The sequence below is a fragment of the Helicoverpa zea genome, chromosome 5 (genome assembly GCF_022581195.2).
Source record: "Helicoverpa zea isolate HzStark_Cry1AcR chromosome 5, ilHelZeax1.1, whole genome shotgun sequence".
Lineage (NCBI taxonomy): Eukaryota > Metazoa > Arthropoda > Insecta > Lepidoptera > Noctuidae > Helicoverpa > Helicoverpa zea.
The window spans coordinates 12,207,962-12,228,630 of NC_061456.1; the positions used below are offsets into that span (position 1 = coordinate 12,207,962).

The 20,669-nt window shown below is 39.1% G+C and overlaps 1 protein-coding gene across 2 annotated transcripts in view; it reads right to left on the reverse strand.

The window, feature by feature from the left end:
• The window catches only part of LOC124630702 (elongation of very long chain fatty acids protein 7-like), a 30,712-nt gene extending 25,733 nt beyond the window's left edge, over positions 1 to 4,979 (reverse strand). For both annotated transcript variants that reach the window (XM_047164670.1, XM_047164667.1), the window contains exon 1: positions 4,838 to 4,979. The gene's annotated coding sequence lies outside the window, so the exon portion shown is untranslated. The remainder of the gene's footprint in view (positions 1 to 4,837) is intronic.
• Positions 4,980 to 20,669: the final 15,690 nt, after the last annotated feature.

Sequence of the window (20,669 nt, forward strand, 5' to 3'; positions counted from 1 at the left end):
GTTGGGGTCGGCTTCCAGTCTAACCGGATTCAGCTGAGTACCAGTGTTTTACAAGAAGCGACTGCCTATCTGACCTCCTCAACCCAGTTACCCGGGCAACCCGATACCCCTTGGTTAGACTGGTGTCAGACTTACTGGCTTCTGACTACCCGTAACGACTGCCAAGGATGTTCAATGACAGCCGGGACCTACAGTTTAACGTGCCATCCGAAACACAGCCAATGGTGTCTAAGATATACTTAGAAAGTACATACAAACTTAGAAAAGTTGCATTGGTACTTGCCTGACCTGGGATCGAACCCGCACCCTCATACTTGAGAGGTTGGTCCTTTACCCACTAGGCCACCACGACTTTTTTAGCTTTAAACCATACATCTATAAAATATAATCACCTAGCGACCCGCCCCGGCTATGCAGGGGTGTAATGCTGATACTAAATACACTACATTATACTCTTCAATCACTCTATCTATAAAAAAAAACCGCATCAAATCCGTTGCGTAGTTTTAAAGATTTGGTCAATGGGTCGTCTTGATTTTAACAAATATAGGGATTTAGAGACAGAGAAAGTGACTTTGTTTTATAAGTAGGTACTATGTAGTGATGGGGAACCAATTATTAGGAGGCGTCCCTCGATTTGAGGCGCATCTTTCAGATGCGCTCCCGATAATAATTACTATTAAAAGATGCGCTTCGAGGAGTAGGTACCTAAAATAATTGAATTAAAATATTTTATTTTATAAATCAAATTCTACCAAAAGCAAATTAAATAAACAAATCTAGTACTTAAAAATACAATGTGTTTGCCGATAATTTGAATTTAAAATTGCATTCTAATTTACTAACTAATATGTAGTTTCTGTTAATTTAGGTTTTTCATGACATTAATCAAATGAGGTTCACGCATTTTGGACGTGAAAAGTTTATAGGTAATCATAGTATCTGCGTAGTATTTTTGATAATTATATGCGATTTACGTAAGCACGTTAGTTTTTTTATTTATAGCATTTGACTAAATTACGCACGGGCTATTTTTATTACTTTCTATTATATAAACCAATAAAAAACTATACAAAAAATAGGATATATTGTTCATACGTTAGGAAGATTTTTCTTTCAAAAATCTGTTTTGAAAAATCATCAGCTACTAAAATAATATTTTTCCTAACTTTTAAATATTGTATGGTATGGTAAAATTATATAATTTAAATAATTATTATTGTCAGTACTTTTCCTATAGGTACTTAAATTAAGTAAATATTTTCATCACCTAGACTCAAAAGATCAGCACGAAATATAATTACTTACGTTACATTTTAAGTTTTGCGTATCTCTATTCCTTCAAAAAAGCGGGTGAAACCGCAAGACCAAGCAAGTTTAAAATGCACGTGTCAAATCATTGCGCCGAATCTATTTCATGGAAATAATTGTCAAAAATAGAAGGGCTTTGACGTCAGAAGAAAAACGCACGTAACAAGTATAAACACATAGGAAAGTGACAATTAATTCCATTGAATTACATTAATAAGGGTGTAGGAATATTTGGGTAAACTCTGCTTTACTTCATTATGCAGAAATTAAAATGAGATTAGAGGTTCTTTGATCTATGAATAGAATTGTCTTATCATGGTCGTATCAATTATTATTTTTATTTCAAAAAAGTTTTGTGTCCCAAACGATATGATCAACTTATTTTTCTTTGTATGATAATAATAATGGCGTTCCAGGTTTTCGTGTTATCATATAAGGAGATCATCCATAATGCAGGATATAATATTACCTATATTATGAGCATTTGCGCAGACACAGGTGCACTCACTATTCCTTCACTATCATAGCCCGATGGGACGGCAATCCGACACGACCGGAGAGAGATCAGGCGCAGGATACTTTCAATTTATTGATGTAACTTAGCTTAACTTAAGATAATAAGCTTTTTGAATTTATATAGTGTGAAAAGATTTTATCGTTATTGTATGCTAATCTTGTAAGTTTTTTTTTCACTGATTTCTCAGAAAAAAGGATGGTCTCATTATAAGATGTTCATTGTTCGTATGTTTTCTGTTCAACATGAAATTCGTCCAGACACAAAGTACAAAAAAATACAATATAAGATGGGAACATTAATTAACTTGTTTTTTAGTTAGATCAAATAGGTATTTTTCTTTATTATAACAGGTTTGAATTAATCGTGTTTGTTAAGTAAAAAAAAATTTCAGTTAGTTAAACCAGTTTGCCGAAACTATTCAATTGTTATGTAATGGCAAATGGTGATACGATAATTTTATCCTAATTATCTAGGCATTTATTAGACACGATACTTAAATCATAAATCTTCCAGCAAGTGTTCCTACGGTTTCATCCACTTCCCGTGCAAAAGTAACTACTGCCCATGGACGGATAAATGTTACCCAGGGAAAGTGTAACTTCCTAAAAGTGAAATAATTTTTCAGCTATATTTTGTTCAGTCAATCGGTTGGTCAGTTATTGCTTACTGAAACAATGTGAAGGGATTTAAGATAAATATAGCTTGGCAAATGCATTAATGACAGTCGCATGATCTTCACGGGTGTGCGAAGGACGTTACTGACAGCAACGCAAATACTATACGCAAAAATATTGTGATAAAATCGGTAAAAAAATATCACTATTCTCTTCCACGACCCCAAATCTGCACTCAAATATAGAATTTTGCGAAAATGTTTAATTAAATACATTTGTTCCATTATTACCGACCCACGCGTATGTGTAATCAAATCACCCCTGCTGCCTCCTCATTCGCCACTCGTGGACTATGGGACACTCCCATAGTCCACGAGTCCCTTCTCCCAACTATGGGGTCGGCTTCCAGTATAACCAGCTGAGTTCCAGTGTTTTACAAGGAGCGACCGCCTGTCTGACCTCCTTAACCCAGTTACCCAGTACCCCTTAGTAAGACTGCTTGTCAGACTTGCTGGCTTCTGACTACTCATAAAGACTGCCAAAGACGTTCATTGCCAAACTACATCATTCATATTAAATACATCATTATTCGCTATCATGTGTGACGCCTATGACTTGTAAAATAAAATACAGCAACAATAAACTAAGTGTCCCCGGCACTGTAGGAAAATTACTTTGAAAATGTTGTAAATAAGTAGTACTTAGAAGTAATAATATCATTTTACATAATACATTTCTTTGTACAAAATTAAAATGTATTGTATGCACAGGTAGTATTAATTAACGCAAATCGATTCAGCGGTTTTAGCGTGAAAGCATATAAAATAAATTGATCACAGCCTACATTTTTATCCTTGCAATCACATCATATTAAATTAATAAACTTCTAAGCTTGCATACTCAGATAAATTGGATACTCTTTCACCAATAACAGATTTTGATGAAACTTCACGGAAATGAACGGATTGAGAATTAAAATTGAATGGTTTGAGGTGTCGGTTGGTTGGTTTGATCCAATGTATTGAGGCAAGGTTGTTCCAATGTATTTAGGTAAGGGTGATAATTGTCAAATGTACTGAGGTGAATGAAATTATAAGTCACAAGTATAAACACCAGAAAATCTATAACCTACTAATGTTTAGTAAAAATTAACCCACTCAAAATTCGAAGCTAAAAATATGTAAGCTACTAGCCGTTTTCCAACGGTACCACGCCGTGGGAATTACTACCCGGTCAAGATACAAAATAACCTATTCTACTCGGGAATAGCTTATATAGATTTCCATAAGTAGATTTTTTTTCTGGGTTCAGTAATTTTGGAGCCTGTGTGGTATAAACAAACAAAAAATGTTTCATCTTTATTATGTAGGTAAGTATAAGTATAGGCAAGTAGCATTCACTTAGCAAAATTTCAAGGTAATCCAGGACCTAAATCGCTAAAAACACAAATCAAGTAAAATACCCAGCTCGGGAACTAAACGTTACATTCATCATTCAGCAGTCGTGATATTAACCACTAAACTATTACCAGTTATCATGTACCACATAAATGTGAGTGTTACTATCTATAACCAGCACTTGTACTGAAGAGCCTATTGTTTTATATCGCACGTGACTAAGATTGTTATCTCATACATTCTAAAATTATATACACAGTATTAGATAGACTCATGTATAATTTATGATAAAAAACCAATATATCTAATGAGGAAATGACACCATTTTTTGAAAATATTTTATTGAGGACTTTTCCTTTTCTCTAATTTTAACTGCTTTTTCAGATTAAGTTCTACGAAATTACTTACAATCAATAATCAAGGTCAAGACCTACCAATGGTTTTACAGATCCAATTGTGCGTTACAAATTCATTCATTACAAAATATTTTATTTATTTATTTTCCTCTCTTACAACTATCCTTACAGGTTAAGTCGAATTCGATAGTGTAAATTAATTCTATACATAATATAACTATTGGATTATCTATTCATAGGCAACTATGTACCTATTTGCAGATATTTTACTATGCAATACAGCTTAAGTTCATTAGGTACAAATTATTATAGGCAAAGGTAACATTGCAAAATGGCGTTACAAAAATAAGTTACTCATATTTTTGACACTCTTCTTACTGACCAACAAATCCTACTGTAAGAGCTCTCTTAAATCCGCTTCACGACCTCTAAATTGTACTAATCACTTTTACGTATTTAAAATTATGACAAATAATAATTAAGCAAAACAATTATTTACAAGCAGAATTGCAAACGAAACCTTCATTTTTACTCACTGACGACACACAAATGCCTAAGGGATCCGCAAGCCATACAAAAAAATCCTTCGGGAAATCATTTAAAAAGGTCCAATACCAAATTAATAAAATGCTAAGTACTCACTGGCTGAATATAAAACACACACAGCACTATAGCCATAAACGTCACTTAAAAAAAGTTTATTCGAATTTCGAACTCGTAACTGACCGTCAGCCTCAGTGTCTCTTTGGATTGTGATGAAAAATATGGTCACCTCTTATTATTAATACATTAAATGATACCAAACACGCCGTGTAAATGTATTTAAACTAACGCTTCAGGACATTGCGTGAAGTTCCACTATATTATAGTGTGTGTGTATGTATGTTGTCAATCTTCATTTGCTAAATACAAGGCTTAGAAACTAATTAGCGTTTGGCATTTTTTTGCCAAAAAATATTTTGTTGTTTTCAATTTTTTTGTTGAAATAACTATTTTGCGTCTTCTTAAATATGATTGAAATCTACCATTTGTTTTGTGTCGAAAATATGTAAAAAAACAATGAAGTGTATATCGGATACTTATATTTTGGGTTCCGTATTCTTTTATTCTCGGTCTTCTGTGGACAACTCAAACACAAAATTTATGATTTAATTCAGCTACATTACAGAATTGAAAAGATAAACAACTACATATACCTACATCATATGATATGTATATATATACCTTTTAGTTACATACGTATATACCGTTATGAAAGTACTATAGGTATTTGTATACTGTAGGTGTATTTAATAGGATATCTTGAAGATTGTACTTTGATAAACGAATATTATTATTTCAGTCATTTTGTAGAAAGAGATTAATATTAAATGCTATAAAGTTAATGATTTTCAAAAACAAGTAAAACGACGAATAAAAGTTAGCAATTAGAAAATAAAATCTAACTAACTATGCATTTATTAACAACTAGCTGAAATAATTAACTTAGACAATACAGTTTTATAATTAAATTCAAATGAATGAATGGATTCATTTCAATTACTTGTTATAGCATATTTTAACACTGTAAAATTAAGTAAATAACCAAATTTTGTGTTTTCCGTTTTATGTCATTAATTTGTTTTGATAAACGTCACATAGAACAATAGCACAAAAAACCAATAGAGACTCATTATGACGAAAAATTTAAAAATGCGTTTATCATTAATAACTGTCAAGATTTGGAAAAAATAACAAAAAATTAAACTAACTGTGACGAACTAGTGGTTCTGTATCACCTATAGTTATAATGACGTCGAGGTCTTCTGTGTATTATAGTGCACATGCATTTGCGTGATCACAGGTGCACTCTCTATTCCCATAAACCATAAGAAGGACGGCAATCCGACAGGAGAGAGATCAGGCGCAGGACTGATGTAAACAAGTGCTCTCACACAGGTGCACCAATTATCAAATTCCAGACTCCAGGATGCTTATTGAAAGAATTCTTTCTCTTTCAGCCCGATTCGGGAATAACCGAGACCTTTTTTTTTTTTTTTTTTTTTTTTTTATCGACGTAAAATCATCAAATGACCCCTCCCGCTGTGGGTTAGCAGCGGTGAGGGAGTGTCAGACTCTTACTGACTAAAATCGTCGTGTTCCGTCATAGGCCTTTTATGTACCAGGGCCGCGGTATCTCTTTCGAACAACCCGCAGCCCCGGCAGGCCTTGGCCCTGCTGGGCCCCGCTGGGGTTGCTGACGTCTCTTTGAGGAGCGCGTGGAACAACGCGCGCCGTCGACACGGGTCTGTCGTCTAGGAAGACAGAGGGACGATGAGCCACCCGAACTCACCGCCCACAGACCCACGCCTACGGTGGCCGGGAGTCATCTCGCGACACCCGGCGCCCATGGTGTCTACCTGGTCCAGCGCGGCGGCCGGGATGAGAGGTGCGGACTCTCTGGCGTTCCGCCTCCTCCTTCTCGAGCATGACCGCTTCGCAGAAGGAGGCGACGGCATCCCATTCCCTCTCGCCCCGGACCATGGCCTGAACCAGGGCCGGACGCGAGAGGTCGCCGCCGCCCAAAGCCTCAACGAGGACCCGGCGGTGCCCCTCCCATGCGGGGCACACCTGGACTGTGTGGTCCACCGTGTCCTCGGGGCTGTCCGCACAATGGTGACACCCGGGCGCCTCCTCACGACCGATGCGGTGCAGGTACCTCCCGAAACAACCGTGTCCGGTGAGGACCTGCGTCATGCGGTACGTGAGGGCGCCGTGACTCCTCCCGAGCCACTCCTCAAAGAGGGGACTTACCGCCACGATGGTGGCGTGCCCTAATAACCGAGACCTCGAGGCCACTATTAGACTACCAGACTAACAAGGCAGTATCAATATAATTTTCCTGTAGGGTATTGTATTGGTCAATTAATGCCACCCGTAATTATCGATTGAGGTCATAACTCTCAATTTTTTTTTGCAGTCTTTCTTTAAAGGGAGAAGCCATGTATTCTGTTCATATTACAGGATAACAAAACACTTAGAAACTAGATGTTGAACCGATTTATGAAAATCACTGGCGGCTGTGTATCAGTAGTGGCGGACAGTAGTGGCGGCCGCTTGCTTACATTCACTAGGTTGATCTATTAGATTTAAAGATCCTCAAGGAAAAAATGTAAATAAACATCTATTGTAGTGCGAGTTGGGATTCGCATCCAAACTTCATTCGAACCCGGCCAGCCTTTAGCTAAAACCAGTTAAAACTCCGAAGGCTAGTTAGACTTCACCTCCATTCTTAGACGCGACTGATCCCTTTTTAATGACACAATGTACAATCACTAGCAAAATGACGTCACTATTCGTTTGTTGTTTTTTTTCGAGTGTACGCCAAGCCACGACTCACGAACCGTTTTCCTCATAGTGGGCAGTTGGCACTTACTTATGCAACTATAATCATGCTTTCTTTTGAATGCCTTTAAAAAAAGGAGTATTTTTTTGACGTGCGTACAACAGACTGCTAGAATTACTTCGACGATTTTTTTTGGTGTGGCAAGTTCGCGTTTTTTCTGATGGTTTTTTGGTCGGTTTCGAAATAAAATTGTATTTACGCTGTAACATAGCAACAGTCATAGCTTTGTAATGGGTTTTGTGAATGAGCTCTCCCGTAGGAATCACTATTAATAATATTAAGGTGTCTACACACCAAAGCCGCTGACGCCGGCGGCACAGCCCGGCGGCCCAACCCGCCGGCCGTATTTTGTACAATCATGCCGCCGGCTTGCGCCCGCGCGGGCAAGCCGGCGGGGCAGCATGCCGATGCCGACGGCATCCCTCTCCACTCACTCAGTCAGTTGCCCGCCGGCTTTCATAGAGTATTTGACAATTACTAGAACACCACATGCCGCGGCAGTCGTGCCGCCGGCATTGCCGCCGGCAAAGTCGTTCGGCTTGGACATTCTGAAGCCGCCGGGTTAACCCGCCGGCACTAAGCCACCGGGCTGTGCCGCCGGGTCAGCGGCTTTGGTGTGTAGACCCCTTTACATAACATTTCGCGTAATGGAAAGACAAGGTCTTTTTAGGGTTCCGTACCCAAAGGGTAAAACGGGACCCTATTGTTTTCGCTCCTCTGTCCGTCCGTCAGTCCGTCTGTAACCAGGCTGCATCTCATGCACCGTGATAGTTAGAGAATTGTCATAGATGATGTATTTCTGTTGCCACTATAACAACAAATACTGAAAACTAGAATAAAAGAAATATTTTGGGGGCTCCCATACAACAAAAATGCGCGAGTCCGACTCGCACTTGGCCGGTTTTTTTTTGCATGTCACCAAACTGGCAGTGTTAGTTCTAGAGCATTTGTTGACTAAAAAAATATATATAAGTGAAATTCTTGTCCTAGGTCTACTTTACGGAACTTTTTGCCTAGAATGGCTTCGCTGTATTAATTAGCCTGCGAAAACTCCCTGTCTCAAAGTATGCATAAGTAATGTCAATTAATGACGTACTACGTTGCATATTTACAAACTCTCCATTTGAAAATTAAATTAAATTAAGTGTAAAATAAATAGCCATTAACAACATAATACAATTACTAATATTGGATGTGTAGAAACCCATCATCGTCATCTGCTTAACAATTTTCTCATTATCGAGGGCTAGTTTTACAGTTTAGAAGTTGCAAGTGTTAACTGTATTTTGTTCGAATATCAATGTTCGCAAACGCCACTGCATAGGGCCCAGGCTATCAATTCCTAGGTTGGACCAAAATTGCGTGTTGGATTCTAAGAAGCATGCCTTTTTGGGTTCTAAGCAGCCGTAAATCTGGGTGTCGACGTTACAAGCCCGTATCTGGGAGGCATGTATAGCCGGTGTCCCCGAATTCTACTCAATAGCAGTCTTTGCTGCTCAATGTTACAATTACACGTCAGAAATCGTCAGGAGCATTTGCGAAAAGGTGAGTTAGCTAGGTACTTAGTTGTGCAGGTATCCCTGGATATTACCGGGTCGAGCAAACATTGGACAACACAGAAGGTGCCGCATTGTTTGATGTGGATGTGTGGCACCGCACTCGCATCTATTTTGTGAATGTAGAAATGTAAATCCTTGATGAAGCTAGTCATCATATAGGGATAGTAACACGAACGAATCGCAACAATAAAAAATTACAATATAGCCTAAAACGGTATACTACAATTAACAATGCGGCCACTCTTAGGAACTGCAACACATAAAACGATTTGCAACTGAATTAACTCACGTGTTTCCGAGAAAAGTGACAAAATACATAAACGTGAGATAAATATGACGCAGACGGTTTCTCCAACCTTATCTTTTTTGTACTTTTATTATACGGATTGCAGAGGTAATTTTGGAGCTGCGTCGAACATATTGATTTTAAAGATGCTCAATAGATGGCGTTGTTGCAAACTTTTAAACACTAATTGCCCAACTATATAACAATAATATTGCCTGTCACCTGTGGTTTTATTTAACTGCCTGCGATCCAGCTCATATTTGAATCTCCCATAGTTTAGATACTTAGGTACGTGATAAAGCAAAGCAGTCATCCGGAGCATTTGAAAGAGCAATCCTCTCATTAAAAAAGCTATATGACATAGGTATATTCATCACACAACGATTAATATCTAGACACACGGCAGTGTGTCCGCCAAGTTCGAGCAAAAAAAAGCGACACACCGGCCGTGGGTTATATTACATGAACCATTTCGGGCCAAATTCGACCCCCCTATAACTCAAAATCTATTTTATTTACGCATATCAAATTTCTAGTATCTGTTGAGACCCCCTCACTTATCTAAAATACAAAATTTCATTAATATACCTATTGTAGGTCTTGAGATATTGACGTCAGAAGATCGCTATTTTTACTATATACACTGACTGACTGACTGACTGACTCACTCATCAAAAACCTAGACCACTTCCAATGGTCGTATTGACTTGAAATTTGACATGGAGGTAGGTCTTTATTTCAAGGTAAAGGGAAAATCTGAAAATGGCCAAGTGAGAGTCAGTTTCAAAATAATGAAGGTGTAATAGTTTTAATATAAAATTATATACTTGATTCATTGCGTTTAGTAGGTTTATAACAAGGTGTGTGAAAACTTGCCAGGTAATATCATTAAAAAGTAACTATTTTTAACTGAGGTATGTGTATGGAACTTGGTACTTATTCAGATCTCACTTCTTTTATAGGCGAAGCATTCCCATATTATCGAACTTGGCAGCCTTTCACATTTTTGTTTTGGGTGGTTACAATATACAGTATACATGCAGGATTAGAAGTTATCATAATATTAATATTGAAATGATCATGAAACAATATGTTAACCTATAATTATTTTAAAATTATACATGAATCGTTCCATTGTTTGCCAAGAATCGGAATTCATTTAGGTATCTTCTCTGTAAAGGGCGTTAAACTGAAGTAGGTACATTTTAAATATTAAGTAGTAGCTACCTCTCGAAAGAAAATAATTCGCGTAACGGAATAAAAGTGGCAATAGTGGTAATATCTTCAAATTGGCGTAGTAGTTCCTGAGATTAGCTCTCTAATGGTTGATCTATTTTGCTTCTTATCGAGTGAGCTGTCGGTTTTAATCACCTAGCAAGACCTGGTGTCCGAATTTTCTCAAATCCGCCTAATGGCTTGTGACGTGAAATTTTATTATAAAAACAACTACTACTGAGCAGCATTCGTATATGCCAGCTTTTCGCGCCCCCTTACGCACGGGGTATAACAACGCCAACTGCCAGACTCTGGGTTGCTTTTGTGAAAGTTTCCAAAACCCACAAAGTAATTTCGGCCCATCCCGGGACGCGAACCCGAGACGTCTCGTGCACAGCTGTCGCGCTAAGTAACAGCTATACCAACGAGGCAGTATCTGGCTTTTATGATAGGATATTCATTACATTCTAGGATAATAAACTCTTAACAATTAAAACTATAAATACACATGATTCTGGTTCGATATTGTCATTGAACTTAACTCCTTTATTTGTCTGAATTTCAATGCAATTAAGTACCTACCTTCAAATCTAATTTGCTTGTTACTAAAAATAAACTACAATGTGTCTCTTTTGTAATTTATTGCTATTTATTTACTATTAGTTATAAATTATTTTAAAAAGTAATTAAAAATATACAACTCTTAATATTTATTTATTTACTTAATTAAATCTTTTATTTCCATTACATTAAATAATATATTTTTTATTTTACAAGATACTCCGTGTTTTCGGAACGCAGGATAAATTAGAACCCGGCTGTCATTTGAATATCTTTGGCAGGCGCTACGGGTACTTAGCAGCCAGTCAGACTTATAACCAGTCATACCAAATATTGCCCGTGTAACTGGGTGAAGAGGTTAGATAGGCAGTCGCTCTGTGTAAAACACTGGTACTGAAAGCTGGGACATGGTTGGGCACGGCGAGGTAGATGATATTTACGGATTACACATAATAAACTCAGTAGTAGGAATAGGTAACATACATAACATAATACACTGTATCGGTATAAAAGTATACAAATCTTTAGGATAAAATGACCTGGACAGTAAATTATAACCTTCCTTTGTATTCATAAAAATATTAATATTTAAAATATATTTATTGAAATATTATGTCAGGGCATTGTAAGATTTTACATATTAATTTAGTAATTTATTATGTAAAAGCTGAAAGAAGATGAACTTGTAAAAGGTTTTTGGTTTTATTTTTTTAACTTCTAACTAATTTGAGCTTGCTTCCAAAAAAAATATTATTGTTTTATAAAAATGTTAGCAGCTACAAAGTGTCTATAAGGGTTCGTTTATAACTTACAAATATTCGATTTTTAATCGGCTCCAAGCAATTTAAAGTTCTATAACATTAGGACCATACTATTTTGGTTTTGTCAGTGTTAACTTATAATTTTCCTTAATCACACTTTCATAAATATTCCAACCTAAAATAAAATTGGGATGAGATGGCAGAAGGATGATGATAAAAATCATATTGTGTCATCACTGACGATTTTGTTTAAACAAAGTACCTTCGATCTTTTAAGTCCCGAGATGATTATTCAAGAAGAGAAGGATTAAATACATCTATACTAATATTATGAAGAAGATTTTTTTTTTGTTTCTTTGTACTGAATAAACTCAAAAAATCTGGACCGATTTTAAACATTCTTTTACCATTAGAAAGATCATCTTTTAGATATTATCTACCAGTGACATAGTTTATATTTTATCCCGGTACTCGCAGTAGTTCCCACGAGATGCGGGTCAAACCACGGGAAAACAGCTAAGTATTAATAATTTTAAAACTCAAGCATACAAAATATACTATGAAAGTTACAATGTTATGTTTTAAGTATAATATTATCATGTAAAATATGGTTAGCGTCAGGAGCGCCGTCACAATTCTCCGATCCTCTCGAAATACATATAGAGAGTTGCTACCTAATTGCTACCAGCTACCATTAGTTGCTACCAATTGCTACCCTCGTGGTTTTGAAGATATTCAGCATCCAAAGGTGACAGCCATTCTGATATCAGGATGGCTGTCACTTTTCCCAGTGTGAAGAAACGGCGCAAAAGTATTGAGTTTTTTTTTCACCCAGAGTTGCTACCTAATTGCTACCCTCCAGAATAAAATTTTGGGCCACAAAGATTTCCTGGATAAAAAGATATTAAAAAAATGAGTTTTTACGCCCTGCCAAATTAAATTAGCAAGCTGTCAGTTAATACAAATGAGTACTTTTGACGTAGGCGCTATCTATTATAATCCGACAGCTGATATAAATGCGGCCGAAAAGTGAACTAAAGCAAGCCGCCATCTTTGAACATCATTTTTGATTAGGTGTATTTATAAATGTTACCTGTTAAATGAAATTTCCCGAAATGCATGAAAAAAGTATTTATTATAATTACCTCAGCCTTCGATTGTTAACACGAAAACATCCAGTAAGGCCAGTCGTGTAAAAATCATACCCAACTCTACGTAAAACATGAACTGATTTGGTCACAGTAAAACAATATTGATTTTATTAAAAAATATTTTTATTTCAGTCACTGACTTAAAATAGACTCTTTTGCAAAAAAAGCGGGCACCTATGCGAAATCTTAGTTTTAAGGACTAAAAAATTTTCAAAACACCGACGAACATTCTGCCAGCGATTAGTCCAAAACAAGGTTTACCATTTTTTTAGCAATTTTAAAATATTCAAATTTAGAATACACTCTCACGCATGCTTGGCTAACCTTTTTGATGCTAGAAACATACTACAATCATTAAAACCCTTTGAAACACACATAAAGTCCTTAAAACTAAGAAAGCGCATAGGTGCCCGCTTTTTTTGCAAAAGAGTGTATATCATACCCTGACATGATTTAATAAAGAAGATGGATCAAAATTGCCCCACGTCCTATAACAATGTGACGTATCTCAAAAAAAAGATAAAAATCTTTAAAAAAATATGGCATACTCTCTAATTTATTTTTTTTACACCTTCATATGAAAAAAATGCTTTAAAAATTATTCAGGCGCCGTTATGAAAACATCGTTCATAGGACTATTTATGGACTATTTTACTAAATTATTTTTTTGTTTGATAGGGTATACCTCACAGGTGGTCCCATAATCGTCAGGTCAGGATCTGATGATGGAAACCCTGAGAAATCCAGGGCAACTTTTGAAAGTTGTAGCCATGCGCAGGATAAAAACTTGACTATAAGGTGTATGTCTTATAACACTATGCAACAGTATAGATTTGGAGCTGACCTGATGATGGAGACGAAAGAAGGTCGAGGGAACTCGACAACCGAATATGTAAACTACCTCCTGTTTGTGCTTATATTGTTTGTATTGAATAGACCTTTGCAACAGTGAAGGTTTGAAGCTGATTTGATGATGGAGACCAGATAAGGGCGAGGGAACTTGACAGCTGAATATGTGAACTACCTCGTGTTTGCGCTTATATTATTCGTATTGATGAGAACTTTCCACTTATGCGGATAGTGACAATTGTGCTTGTCACTGAAAATCCAAAAAAAAACTTTTTACAATAAAATAAAACCGACTCCCAAAATCACTGAAAAGTAAAAAAAAAACTATTCTTAGGAGCATTGGCCTAGAAGTCGGTGGGAAAATAAACTTAGGTACGTCCATTAGACACCGACTTCTGAGGTAGTTCACATATTTTATTGTCGAGTTCCCTCGACCTTCTCTGGTCTCCATCATCGGGTCAGCTCCAAACCTTCACTGTTGCAAAGGTCTATTCAATACAAACAATATAAGCCCTAACACGAAGTAGTTTACATATTCGGTTGTCGAGTTCCCTCGACCTTCTTTCGTCTCCATCATCAGGTCAGCTCCAAATCTTCACTGTTGCATAGTGTTATAAGACATACACCTTATAGTCAAGTTTTTATCCTGCGCATGGCTACAACTTTCAAAAGTTGCCCTGGATTTCTCAGGGTTCCCATCATCAGATCCTGACCTGACGATTATGGGACCACCTGTGAGGTATACCCTATCAAACAAAAAAAATAATTTAGTAAAATAGTCCATAAATAGTCCTATGAACGATGTTTTCATAACAGCGCCTGAACAATTTTTAAAGCATTTTTTTCATATGAAGGTGTAAAAAAAATAAATTAGAGAGTATGCCATATTTTTTTTAATATTTTTATCTTTTTTTTGAGATACGTCACATTGTTATAGGACGTGGGGCAATTTTGTATGGATTGTGATCCATCTTCTTTTGAATTATTTCGTGTTAACAATCGAAGGCTGAGGTAATTATAATAAATACTTTTTCATGCATTTCGGGAAATTTCATTCAACAGGTAACATTTATAAATACACCTAATCAAAAATGATGTTCAAAGATGGCGGCTTGCTTTAGTTCACTTTTCGGCCGCATTTATATCAGCTGTCGGATTATAATAGATAGCGCCTACGTCAAAAGTACTCATTTGTATTAACTAACTGCTTGCTAATTTAATTTGGCAGGGCGTAAAAACTCATTTTTTAAATATCTTTTTATCCAGGGAATCGTTGTGGCCCAAAATTTAATTCCGGAGGGTACCAATTAGGTAGCAACTCTGGGTGAAAAAAAAACTCAATACTTTTGCGCCGTTTCTTCACACTGGGAAAAGTGACAGCCATCCTGATATCAGAATGGCTGTCACCTTTGGATGCTGAATATCTTCAAAACCACGAGGGTAGCAATTGGTAGCAACTAATGGTAGCTGGTAGCAATTAGGTAGCAACTCTCTATATGTATTTCGAGAGGATCGGAGAATTGTGACGGCGGTCCTGACGCTAACTAAAATATGACATTCCAAACTTTCGAATTTAATTATTTATTTATTATATTTGATTTCAAATTTGAAGTATTTACATAATATTTACATTAATCTTAAAAATTAAAAATAAACTTATATATACAACTTAAAACTTATACATTGCATCAAAAAATTGCTCCTCATCGCTGTCACTGGGTAATGTACCCAGAAGGCTGGCAGCATTGCCACGTTGGATGGCAATGCTCAACCTCTGTGCGAAATAAAAGCCAGCCCTTGGTTCAAGAGAAGTGTCAACAAGGCGCTTAGTTTCCTTCGCAAGCGCGTGAGCACTCGGACCCCAAACAAACAACATTCCAAACGCAATTATTATTAAACTTTGTCATTTTGTTTTGATAAAATAATAACTAAGCAATTTGACTTAATTACTTACTGTTAAATTCCAGTTATGTTAATAAGTTATACTTTGATATTGAAACCGTTTGAATAAAGAACTGCAAAAGTAATTTTTATATATTTTACTTTTTTCTATTATCTTCTGTCATATGTATATACTAAAACAATTAATCTACATCTGCATTTACATAGGTATGTAAAGTTTAAAAAAAGAAAAGTATAGTAGTAAGTAAGTCCATATTTATCATGCCACTTCCAGTTTTTGTGTTCTCAACATGACAGAAATTTGCGTTCCTCCAACAACCGTCTACTCCAATGTCCCTCACATCGCACAGATTTCCTTCATTCCTCCTTTTTTGTCCAATCTATTCTTTTATGGAACAAGTTGCCCTCGGAAATTAGGATGGTAGATAGCCGATTGACTTTCAAATTGAAGCTTCGTGAGTATCTTCACCAGAGTTTGCAGAATTGACACAACTATGCATTTGATTTTGTGTTATTTATATATGTATTAAAGTTTATTTAATATTATGTATATATATATATATATGTGTATGTATAATAAGTCTATGTACGTTTATATATTTTCGATTTGTCTTATATACATATTTAGTGCACCTGCCATGAAATTTCTCCTCCACCTAAAGGTTGACTGGTAGAGAACGCCTAAGGCGTTAAGTCCGCCTTTGTACATTGTTTTTTTTGTAAAATGTGTGCAAAAAGTATAATAAATAAATAAATAAAATAAATAAATAAAATAAATAAATAAATAAAAGCAATAATATGATGAACAGAAACAGAAAACATCACACCTTAATATTATAAAAGCAAAGGTTTGTGAGTGTGTGTAGGTTTATTACTTCAAATAAAATATACATGTCACTATGTCATATAGGTTATTTTCAACCGTGTGCGGAAAGTAGCTACTTCAGAAAGCAGTCAAAGATGTCATAAACATTCATACTTTTTTAAATTCTCTGGTCTAAACTAAAACATATAGGTCAATAACATGAGTAACGTAGCTAAGCAGCCCTTTTTGTAATTGCCTACCTATTTATTTTTTGTCGTGTCCTACGGCGAAACTCATATTGTTGCCACTACTTGCTAACCTGAACCATATCACCAACAGTTAACCACTTTCCACCTTTTTTTTTTTTTTTTTAGCGACGTAAAATCATCAAATGATCCCTCCCGCTGTGGGTTAGCAGCGGTGAGGGAGTGTCAGACTCTTACTGACTAAAATCGTCGTGTTCCGTCATAGGCCTTTTATGTACCAGGGCCGCGGTATCTCTTTCGAACAACCCACAGCCCCGGCAGGCCTTGGCCCTGCTGGGCCCCGCTGGGGTTGCTGACATCTCTTTGAGGAGCGCGTGGAACAACGCGCGCCGTCGACACGGGTCTGTCGTCTAGAAAGACAGAGGGACGATGAGCCACCCGAACTCACCGCCCACAGACCCACGCCTACGGTGGCCGGGAGTCATCTCGCGACACCCGGCGCCCATGGTGTCTACCTGGTCCAGCGCGGCGGCCGGGATGAGAGGTGCGAACTCTCTGGCGTTCCGCCTCCTCCTTCTCGAGCATGACCGCTTCGCAGAAGGAGGCGACGGCATCCCATTCCCTCTCGCCCCGGACCATGGCCTGAACCAGGGCCGGACGCGAGAGGTCGCCGCCGCCCAAAGCCTCGACGAGGACCCGGCGGTGCCCCTCCCATGCGGGGCACACCTGGACTGTGTGGTCCACCGTGTCCTCGGGGCTGTCCGCACAATGGTGACACCCGGGCGCCTCCTCACGACCGATGCGGTGCAGGTACCTCCCGAAACAACCGTGTCCGGTGAGGACCTGCGTCATGCGGTACGTGAGGGCGCCGTGACTCCTCCCGAGCCACTCCTCAAAGAGGGGACTTACCGCCACGATGGTGGCGTGCCCTGCACTGGGTTGCGACAGTCGCTCCCTCCAGGCCACCATGAGATCGCGCCGGAGCTCCGCCCGCTGCGCGACAACTTGCCGCGACAACGGGGTTTCTCCCCGGCGCTGAGCCTCCTCGCGCCAGTCGTACAGGCGCAAGAAGACCCTCGCCTCCAGATCCCACGGTGGCAGTCCAGCAAGTAGGCCAGCTGCTTCGCGGGAAATCGTGCGGTACCCCCGGATTAGCCTAATGGCTATCACCCTTTGGGGCACGTTCAGGTAGTGTACAGCCCGCGGCCGTACCGAACGTGCCCATACCGGGGCCCCGTAAAGGGCCATGGACCGCATGACCCCCGCGTAGAGTCTGCGGCAGGGGGCGTTTGGGCCGCCCAGGTTGGGCAGGAGCCGCTTGAATGCAGCACCTGCCTTCTCCAGTTTGGGGCCCAAACGTCGGAAATGCTCGACGAAGTTCCACCGGCCGTCGAGGACGAGTCCCAGGTATTTCATCGCCCTCTCGACGCCGATGGTAACCCCCCCCACCGTGACCTGGGAGCCTGAAGGTGGCGCGTTCCGAAGCCCATGAAAGCACATGGCCTCGGATTTGTGCAAGGCCACCTCCAGGCCCAGCAGCTGGATCCTCTCGATGACTGTCGCAACCCCGCGCGTCATTATGTCGGCCGCCTCCTGGTGCGACCTCCCTTGTGCCAGAACCAGCGTGTCGTCAGCGTAGCAGACCACGCTGACGCCGCTAGGGAGGTCGGCGCGCAGCACCCAGTCGTAGCCGATGTTCCACAAGAGCGGCCCCAGTACCGACCCCTGCGGAACACCGCACGACATCTCTCGCCGGTTCCATTCCCCGTTGTGACCAGGGTAAATGATGGACCTATCCGACAGATAGGCCTCGACCACGCGACGAAGGTAGGTCGGCACCCGGTGATACCGGAGTGCCTCCCTAATGCAACTCCAGGGAAGGGTGTTGAAGGCGTTGGCGATGTCAAGAGACACCGCCAAGACGACCCCACCCCCGGGACACAGCATCCCCCGTCGTGAGAGCTCTCACGCGCATGATGGCGTCCACCGTTGAGCGCCCCTTGCGGAAACCGAACTGGTGGTCCGCAAGGTCCGGCCCTATCCCCCCAAGGTGCGCGACGAGGCGGTGTGCGACAACTCGCTCAAAGAGCTTGCCCACCTCGTCGAGCAACACGATAGGCCGGTATGCGGACGGAGAGTCCGCAGGGCGCCCCGGCTTCCGTATGAGGACCAGTTTCCCTGTCTTCCAACGAAGTGGGAACTGGCCCCTCTCCAAGCATGCGCTGAGAAGCCCCCTAAGTCGAGGCCCGAGAGCCTCAAGGGCCAGGACCCAGGCCTTGCCAGGCAGGCCATCAGGCCCTGGGGCGGTGTTTTTGGCTTTCAGCCTAGCCACCGCCACTCTCAGGTCCACCCCAGTCACCTCGGGGACCACTTTCCACCTGCGGTTTCACTTGCGTCCAGTGGAAACGACATCGCGCTAAAAAAAATGCCTAATGCCTTCCTCAATACGTAAGATATCTACTAATCAAAGATTTTTTCAAATTCGACGATCTTGACGAACCTGAGATTAGTACGTACATACAAACAAACTCTTCGTTTTATAATGAAATGTCATAAAGATATAGCGTTTTAATAAATATGTTCATAATTAATTTGTCAGCTTCGAATAACTGGACAAATATTAAACTTGCTTACCAAAATAGAGATATTACGAATTGTTGTAGGTATTTAAATCTACTGTAATTTTTAAATAATGTGATCAGTAGCATAACTATCACTTCCTAGTTATTCCAGGATATACAGAACCCAAAACAAGTTAAGGCAAGGTTAAACCAATTTTTAATTAAAAAACAAACCAATGATGTTGAATATTTTCAATTTTAATATTGTTGTTGTATTGTATTTCACTGCAGTTTAGTGTTTTTGTATTTTTAGAAGCGGTAGTAAAAGTTGTATTATGAAATTGATCGCTCTTGTTCATGTTTTTTGAATTCCATATTGTTTATAAGAAATAAGATATACAATACATATAGATATACAATATACCTATATGTTTATATACAATAAGACCTTCAAATTGTAGCCTAAATGTCATTGCACACTTGATCGGCACGCGATTGGTATGCACGAGGTCTCGGATTCGATTCCCTGGACGGGCCGAAAACGCTTTGTGGGTTTTTAAACTTACACAAAGCTGCCCGGAGTCTAGAAAATGGCGGAGTTATACCTGACTGTAGGGACATGCAGAGCGTCTTCGAAAGCTACTCAGTTTGTCGTTTTTTCATTTCCACGACAGAGGCAGTCAGGCGGATTTGAGAAAAAACTCTGACATCGAGGCCTGTTAGGTGATTAAACCACCATTTCACTCGATAAGAACATCTTAAAACACTCTCTCGTATCAGTCTAGTCTTTTCCCAAGTATTTTAGGATCGCCTTCCAGTCTAATGGGATGCATCTGATTGTCAGTGTATAACAAGGAGTTAATCTAGCGAGCGAGCCTATCTCAAAAGCTAAGCAGATGATGATGTTTTTCTTAGGTCATGTTTAAGCGAGCTTTCGGTGTATTTTGTATCTAAGATTGTTTCGATATTTACAACCATTCTGGCTTATATTGAATAACTGCATTTATGTTGCTGATCTCAGGAACTACTGGTCCGATTTGAAAAAAATATTTCAGTATCCAATGGTTGATGAATCGAGATTTTATGTGGGTCGAATTCAATCATGATAGCAGAAGTAGTTGCCAAAGTTATTTTCTGTGTAGTGCTGGGTATAGGTCACTCCCATAGTACACTCAGTATTCAGCTCTTTCTATTTTTGTATGATATGTTTAGCAATAAAACCAATAAAAAGTA